At 49.6% G+C, this 8,437-nt stretch overlaps 1 long non-coding RNA gene across 2 annotated transcripts; it reads left to right on the top strand.

The window, feature by feature from the left end:
• Positions 1-228: 228 nt before the first annotated feature.
• Positions 229-6,410, top strand: LOC145721474 (uncharacterized). 2 transcript variants are annotated; one of them, XR_014145169.1, is made up of 3 exons: positions 229-1,634; positions 4,532-5,405; positions 5,829-6,410. It is a non-coding gene; the product is annotated as an uncharacterized LOC145721474 (long non-coding RNA). The 2 variants fall into 2 exon arrangements; XR_014145168.1 differs by lacking the exon at positions 5,829-6,410 and having other exon boundaries at positions 4,532-5,413.
• The last annotated feature ends 2,027 nt before the right edge of the window (positions 6,411-8,437 follow it).

Genomic DNA, 8,437 nt, shown 5'->3' with positions numbered 1-8,437 from the left:
ACCGCGCGCCGCCGCCCCGCCCACCGCGCGCCACTGCCCGCTGCCGCCCCGCCCAGCTCTAGGCCCCGCCCACCGCTGGGCCCCGCCCCTGGGCCGCCGAAGCCCCGGGCCCCCTGCGAGCCACCGCCCCGCCGCCCCGCCCGTGCTGGGCAGGCGGCTGCACCTGTGCCCGCAGGTGTCGTGCGCCCCCGTGATGACAGTCGTCCCCGCTGAGTGAGGCCACCCGGGAGCACCCCCATTTCCCACAACAGCGCGCGCTGGCCGCGTTGCTCTCCTCTGGAGTCCCCACTTCCCCGCCGGCCTCTTGCGCATCCCCTCAGCCTCTTCTGAGCCCTCAGGAGACCCCGCTGTACCCAGGGGTGGTCCCAGCGGGAGCCCGCCTTGGGGGCAGGGGGCTCCGCCAGGGGAGTCCAGCTGGAGTTCGCATCCCAGGGGACAGTGCACTAACCAGAGAGGAGTGGACACATTGCGGGGCACACCCCCCTGTTCCAGGGCGCAGGCCCCACGAGTGAGGAAAGGGCAGCTGGTATTGCACCTGCCAGGGACATCCCTATCTGCCCTTTGATTTCTCTTTTTTGATCAAGAAGTGAGTAAAGAGGGGCGCCTGGGTGGCTCTGTCAGTTAAGCATCTGCCTTGCACTCAGGTCATGATCTCAGGGTCCTAGGATTGAGCCCTGCGCCAGGCTCCCTCCTCAATGGGGAGTCTGCTTCTCCCTCTCCTTCTACCCCTCCCCTCTGCTCATGTTCTCTCTCTCTCAAATAAATAAATGAAATCTTAAAAAAAAAGAAAAGAAAAGTGGATAAAGAGAATTATTTCTCTTCTGTACCAATGGTGATAAACATCTTTGGCCCAGGGCCTCAACGTGAAGGGCTCCAAAGCCCCCGGGGGCCTGGGGAACAGTGCCCAGCTAAAGCCCCAGCTCATGGTAGCAAAGGCAGGCCCAGAACAGTGCGCTCCAGAAAGGAGCAGCCTGGTTCTGTCCCAAGTGGAGGACAAAGCTGGGGAGGGGTCCCCTCTGTTAAAATCCAAAACAAACAGAGACCAACCTTGAAAAGTCCCTGAACAGAAAAAATCAGTTTAGTCGTAGAAAGCTTCATTAAGCTTATTTTGCAAGGCTAAGTTGACCCAGGTCATCCCCCGCTTGTGCCTCTGAAAATCATAAGCAAAACCTAAACTGCTTCCCGAGGTTGTTGGGAGAGAACCACTAACCAGGTCCCTGTCGTTTAGGAAACTTCTGATATGATAACCAATCACCGTGAACAATGAACACTCACTGTGCTCTCACCGTGGAAGGCGCCGCATGACCCCAGAGCCACACCCCACGTTCGGGTCAGAGTGCCCCCGGCCTCCCCGGGCCATGCCCCATGTTCTGGTTGGAGTGCTCCTGGCTTGCCAAGTGTCTTTTTGGTGTGTGCACAATAAACAATAGTAAGTCCTACTTGGGTGATTCCTTGGTTTTCCTTCTGTTAGGTGGAAACTTTCAACATTTCATGGTGTCAGAAGTGGGATCCAAAAAAAAAAAGGACACCCCCCCGGCCCCACACAATGACTCTGAGGCTGCTGTGCAGGCAGGTCCTGCCTCCCACAGAGCCCACCGTGCTCAGCGCTTTCTCACCAACCCTGAAGTTTGCGGGTGAGTCTCTCGGATCTGAGCTCTGCTCTCTGTGTTCTAAGCTCTCCAACTTAATGTGCATACCTGCCCAGATGGCCAAAGGGGTTTTGTGAAACATTCTTTATTTTGCACCTGTAAGGGCACTTTTGGAGCTGTGTTTTGGAGTCCTTTCGTCTTGCAGCTTTGGTATACCAGTCAAAGACTACATTCCATTGTCTCTGAATGTGTTTTTGAACAGGAAAAGGTATAAAAGACATGGATTTCTGTTGTTATTGTTTTGGGTTTGGTTTTGGGGGTTGGGGTTAGTAAGGGAAAAAGAAAGTAATTTTGTCTTAGAGCAAAATGACTGTTCTGGAATAAGAAAGGGAAAAGATAGGAAAAGCCTAAATGGATATAGAAAGTTGCAAGAAGTTTGTGGAAAAAGATTTCAAAAAAGCAATTTAATGTGTGGTCAAGCGGACTAAGGTCGTTAATGGATTAACTTCAAAAAAAAAAAGAATTTTAGGGGGTGCCTGGCTGGCTCAGTCAGCAGAGTGAGTGACTCTTAATCTTGGGGTCATGCATTCAAGCCCCATGTTGGGCATGGAGCCACTTAAAATTTAAAAAAAAAAAAAAGATTTTTAATATCAAAAGTACACTGGTACAAAATCAGAATTTAGGTTTTGCTCTGTTAAAATCACAAATTTTTTTTTAGATTATCAGTCCACCCCTAATCAGAAATTGTAAACAAAGGTTTTCTTTACTTTTGGTGTAATCTGCCTATGAAACAAAGATTCTGTATTTTATTTTATTTTATTTTAAAGATTTTATTTATTCATTTGACAGAGAGAGAGACAGTGAGAGAAGGAACACAAGCAGGGGGAGTGGGAGAGGGAGAAGCAGGCTTCCCGCCGAGCAGGGAGCCAGACGCAGGGCTCGATCCCAGGATCCTGGGATCATGACCTGAGCCGAAGGCAGACGCTTAATGACTGAGCCAGGCACCCCAGATTCTGTATTTTAGGAATGTAATTTTCCTGCGCTTCACATTGTCTTTACCAAGTCTTTGATTACCTACTAAAATAACTGAGTCTTCTCTATTGAAAGAACTAAGGTCATTTTTGCAACTCTGTAACTTTCTGTATTTGGCTTTGAAATTTTTAATTGTCATTTTGGTGCCAACAGATGACTATGTACTGTTTTCATGGTGAACTGTGATCCTATCTGATCAAGTGTTTTAAACCTTGGGCTATTTTTGACAAACTTGTCAAAAACCAAATTCTAATGATGTCTTTTTGACCTCAAACTAACTTTGGGATTTTAAAAAGGGTCCCTGGACTATCTCAAAAGATTTGTTCTCTCTCCTTATAACAGAGAAATGCTGAACTAGTTAGGCTTATTTGATATGTTGCGTTACATGGGAAGCATTGTCAAATAAGAAGTGAAGATAAACTTTCATTAGCTTAAATTTGTATAAATATATGTTAATAATACATGCATTCCAGAAATTCTATGAGATTCTTAAAAACCTGACATGTCCTGCTATAATGTTATCAGTCATAATTCTAGTTACTGTTTTAAAATGTATGTCATAGATATAACCAAATTTCTTTGTCAATGGCATTATAATGAACTCTCACAGATCTTTAACCATGGCCATTTTAAGTTTTTCTGCCATTTACAGTCACTTATTGTTTTACTCTGATGCTTTTGCAAAATGTTCCTGCAAAAGTGCTTCCTTTTCAAAGACATTCCCAGGAGCGATCCTGACAAGCACTCTAGAATGCCGCTCTTCCGATAACCTCAAGACCGTAGCACTGAACTGAGCAAGAATTTCTAAAATTTTAATGGAAAGCTGATTGATTCATAAAGCCACTAACCCGAGATGAAGTGATGCAAGAATTAATCACAAAACACTGAGCGACCTGATGGAGATGACTGTAACTCGGATGACCTCGATTACAACATTGCTGGTTCTTTCATGTCTTGTTTTCTGGGTGTAAAGGACCCCTTTTCTCCTGTCTTAAGCTATCTATGATGTACAACAATTTGGTAAAGTGTATCTTTGCAACAGAGATTGAAAAGTGTTTCTTTTTTTTCCCCTATGTGATCCCTCCAGAATTCAGAAGCTCTTAGGAAATACTCTTATTTTTCATGACAATATGCGTGTTGGCATAAGTTCGATAAGAATCTGTCCTCCCTATAACAGGACACAACAGGCTTGGCTTCCTGGCCTGGAGAGGCTCTTGAAAGTCCAATCTGAGTTTCCTTGTGAAAAGTTATAGCAAAGCAGAATTAAAAGCACCTATATGATCACTCAGTATTCTTGTGCACTTGCATAAATAATCAGACTGAGTGTATTGAAACCAATCTTAATTTGCAAACTAATTAGTCTTACTATGGTTATCTTTGATAGAAATGGGGGATGATTATAGAGAGAAAAAATATGTTTCAATAATAATCATCTTTGTGGATATCAGATTCTAGTGCTGTTTCTTGTCTTGGAGGATTTGTTTTATACCTGTAGACTGGACTAGATCCTGAAATCTAGTTTCCTCCAAAATTTGGCTAGAATGCTCCAAACTATCATCTCCAATTCTCCCACCCTCTTGACTTGGAGTCACTATGAAACTAAAACCGTCCTTTTCCCAGAGCTGTGCGAGCGAAAGCTTGACAACTTGATGTCAACTTCAGAGAAATGCCCACAACAGCTCGTGTGGACAGTCTCCGTGCCTGCTATCATGCGGCCTGCTCAGAAAGATCACCAGGGACAATCACGCTGCAAACCAGGAAAAAGGGTCAGATCACCACAGCCTGCTCTCACCCCATCTGAAGAGGCTCCAAACCCAACAGCTAGGAACTCAACTGGCCGCTCTCCAAACTCAGAAACAGAATTTATAATTTGCTTGAAGTACTAACCTTTGTTTTTCTTATGTTTCCAGAGAAGCGTCTGTCATTAAATTACCTGACTGCTCACACCGTATCGAGACCTGATTTAGGTGGAAGCCCGCTGGCTGCTGAAGTACAACGTCCTAAGTAATTGTGAGGCTATGTGATGGCTAACGCATCATGCGCGCCTTTGTAAATAACTTCAAACAATTGTAACCCATTTAATGTATTTGATTGGTGACATGTTGGCTCCTGGGAACCTCTGCTCCCGGGAACTTTTCAATCCTGGTTATTGTCCTCCTTACTGTCGTCATACCGGCCTCTCCAGTATGTTGCACACTCTCCGGGGCTTAAAGGCTGGTGGGCAGCCACCCATGTGCTGAACGGTGTTCATGAGGACCAGACACCTGGATGAAGTCAACAAGAACCACAGAAACGATGAAGATGGTGATGACATGACCTTCCAGCCTGAAGACTCAACTAGCGAAGGCAAGGGAACCCCACTGACACAACCACCAAAAGGGGAGAATTGCTAAAACCCAAAACAAATGGAGACCAACCTTGAAAAGTCCCAGTTTAGTCGTAGAAAGCTTCATTAAGCTTATTTTGCAAGGCTAAGTTGACCCAGGTCATCCCCCGCTTGTGCCTCTGAAAATCATAAGCAAAACCTAAACTGCTTCCCGAGGTTGTTGGGAGAGAACCACTAACCAGGTCCCTGTCGTTTAGGAAACTTCTGATATGATAACCAATCACCATGAACAATGAACACTCACTGTGCTCTCACCATGGAAGGTGCCGCATGACCCCAGAGCCGCACCCCACGTTCGGGTCAGAGTGCCCCCGGCCTCCCCGGGCCATGCCCCATGTTCTGGTTGGAGTGCTCCTGGCTTGCCAAGTGTCTTTTTGGTGTGTGCACAATAAACAACAGTAAGTCCTACTTGGGTGATTCCTTGGTTTTCCTTCTGTTAGGTGGAAACTTTTGACACATCCCAAGTCACATGGCCTTGCCAGCCCACCAGAGCCACACTCCCGTCCCCAGCACCTGGATGGGAGGCCGAGTGTGGAGGAAACGCACCAGAGCTTTGGGGGTGACAGCAGGCCTCCCATGGGCACAGCTGCACCTCCTGAGGGGTGCTCATGGGGCTCAGGCGCCTTGTGGGGGGCATCCTGGGAACCAAGCAGGAGAAAGTGCCAGGAAGCACCCCGTGGCTTCTTGCTCCAGAGAAATGAGCCTCTTTCTGAGCGACCTGTTCTCATTGGGCACACTTGGCCTTAGGGGACAACCAGGTGTTTGGTGTTGGCTGACGGCCTCAACAGGAGCGCCAGAGCAACGCCCGCCCATCTCTCCAGGCTTGATCAACTTCCCCTGGAATGGGAAAGCCGTTTCTCCTCCCCAAACCCTCTGTCCTCGGAGGCAAAGCTGGAGCCACCGCTCGCTCCATGGCCAGTCTGCGGGACTCCTGACGTTGCGTGCGATTTGGTTTCTCATGAGCGTCTTCTTTCCCCCAGCTGGACTGTGGACTGTTATATCAACGTTCACTTTCTAAGAGCAGCTCCTGAAGGTGGGAAGAGCAGGACGCTGGGTGCTGGGACCCAGGGGAGGGCACATGCTCCCGATCTCATGTTCCCCAACTCTAAAATGGGCTCAAAAAAATAGAATGAAGATGGACTTGTCAATAAGTGATGTGGAAACAATGTGATGACCCTTTGCAAAAGGTGAAGCTGCGTCCAGTCTGTCCATACCGCACATCAGCACTATACACATCGGATGGATCAAAGAGAACATTCTGGAAACGGGTGGTGGATGCTTGCACAGCCATGGGGGTGTATGAGTGCCACTCACCCGAGCGCTTAGAAGTGGTTAAAATGGCAAATTTTAAGTTATGTATATCTTACCACAATAAAAAAATGAATTTTATTTATTTTTTTTTTAAAGATTTTTTTTTTTTTATTTGAGAGAGAGAATGAGATAGAGAGCATGAGAGGAGGGAGGTTCAGAGAGAGAAGCAGACTCCCTGCCGAGCAGGGAGCCCGATGCGGGACTCGATCCCGGGAGTCCAGGATCGTGACCTGAGCCAAAGGCAGTCGCTTAACCAACTGAGCCACCCAGGCACCAAAAAAAATGAATTTTAGAAAGCCATTAAAAATATTTGCGGAGAACATGAATGTCTCCCTTTAAAACTTCAAAGGGGGGGGCGCCTGGGTGGCTCAGTTGGTTGGCGACTGCCTTCGGCTCAGGTCATGATCCTGGAGTCTCGGGATCGAGTCCTGCATCGGGCTCCCTGCTCAGCGGGGGGTCTGCTTCTCCCTCTGACCCTCCTCCCTCTCATGTTCTCTGTCTCTCATTCTCTCTCTCTCAAATAAATAAATAAAAATCTTTAAAAAAAAAAAAACTTCAAAGAGAGAAAATTGTTTTTAAATCCCGATTCAAAACCCAGACACATAAAAAAGATTTTAGGCAAAAATCACTCTAAGCAGAGTCACCAAAGTATATACTAGGAAAAAATATTTGCAACCCACGTCGCAAAAGTCTACCTCCCCAATCTACAAAAGGCTCCTAGGAATATAAAAGTAAGACACAAATAAAAAGGAGCGCAGGATAGCCATAGATCACTCACATAAAAAAACCCTAAATGGCAAACAGAGAAAGACACGCATAATCAGAGCATGCACGTTGAAGCAGTATCAGAATTCCATTTCGTGTCCATCAGAGCCCAAGAGTCAGGGGTGTCCTCCGATCGCAAGGCAGGGGGAACGGGAGGCACGGCTGCTGGTGGGCTGCAGGAAGGCAACCTGGCGGCTCCTCCGGTCCTCGCCGTGGACCTTCCTTGCCCTCAGACCCAGCCTGCCCCCTTCGAGAGCCCCGAGCTACAGGTGTGCCTGTTCGCAAGTGAACTTGGGGTGTAGCGGCTCATCGTGGGGGCACCGGGTGTCATGGCTAAAGGCTGGGCCATCGGGTTGTCACTGCTGAGGGCCCAGCTAAGTGAGTGGCGGGACAAGGGCGCCTGGGGCACCACGCAGCAGTGAAAGTTCCACGGAGACCCGTGTGCAGGTGGGTAGGCACAGGTGTGTGGGACGTGGGGCACAGCTGTACCCCGCAGGTGCCCCACAGCGTGTACACGGTGCCACCTTCGGCATGAGGAACGAGGAAGAGAAAGCGGGTGTCTGTGTGTCTGTCCCTGCCAAGGGAAGACTGCAGACGGACGAGCTCATAACAAGGGTCTGCTTACACCAGACACAGTGCCGCTCTTCACCTCGGGCGAGTCCTGAGACTGTCAGCCCCAGGGAGTCGCAGGACTGCCCCGGGCCAGTGGTGCACGCTGCCTCGCCCTCCTTCCAGAGAGCTGATGCAGGGAGTGCCACGGGGTGGACTCAGGGCGCCCTGGGCAAGGTCCAGGGCAAGGGAGGGAGGCCGATCACTTTGGGGGAAAAGGAGAGGCAGGGGCCGCGCTAGCTGTAGCCTGTGGGGGCGACTGCTCTCACTGAAGGGGCCCCCAGTGGTCACAGGCCCCAGGAAGGCGGGGGGTTGAACCTTGGATAGGCTGGCCTTGGGGACAACCTGCTGCATGACCCCCCACTGACAGCAGGCCAGTACAGCCCTCTAGGAAGTCAGCAGGGCGGGTGTTTGCACCCCACACCCTGTAAGGGGGCAGCCTTTGTAGGCGGATGTTTGCTGACCTAGAACAGATGACTCACGCTTCTGCACGGGGCCAGCAGCGCTCAGCAATGCCCTTCCCTCATCCCTTGCTGTCCAGGACTGCCCTTGAGGATGAGGGAGGAGCCCCCTCCCCATGCCCCAGGGGGCACGTGCTTGCCTGCACCTCTGCCTCGGCCGCCGTGCACCTGCTCTCAGGGCTATTCCTCAGCCTAGCTGGGGGGCTTCCTCGGGCCTCAACATCCCCTCCCCAGGTGGTGCCCAGCCCGGTTTCCTGCGGTCGGGCCCCGACAGGCTGGGTCCT

Source organism: Leptonychotes weddellii, chromosome 5 (assembly GCF_054177405.1).
Source record: "Leptonychotes weddellii isolate Sample4059 chromosome 5, ASM5417740v2, whole genome shotgun sequence".
NCBI lineage: Eukaryota > Metazoa > Chordata > Mammalia > Carnivora > Phocidae > Leptonychotes > Leptonychotes weddellii.
The sequence above is the reverse complement of the archived record's forward strand: the minus strand, read 5'-3'. Positions and strand labels throughout refer to the sequence as shown.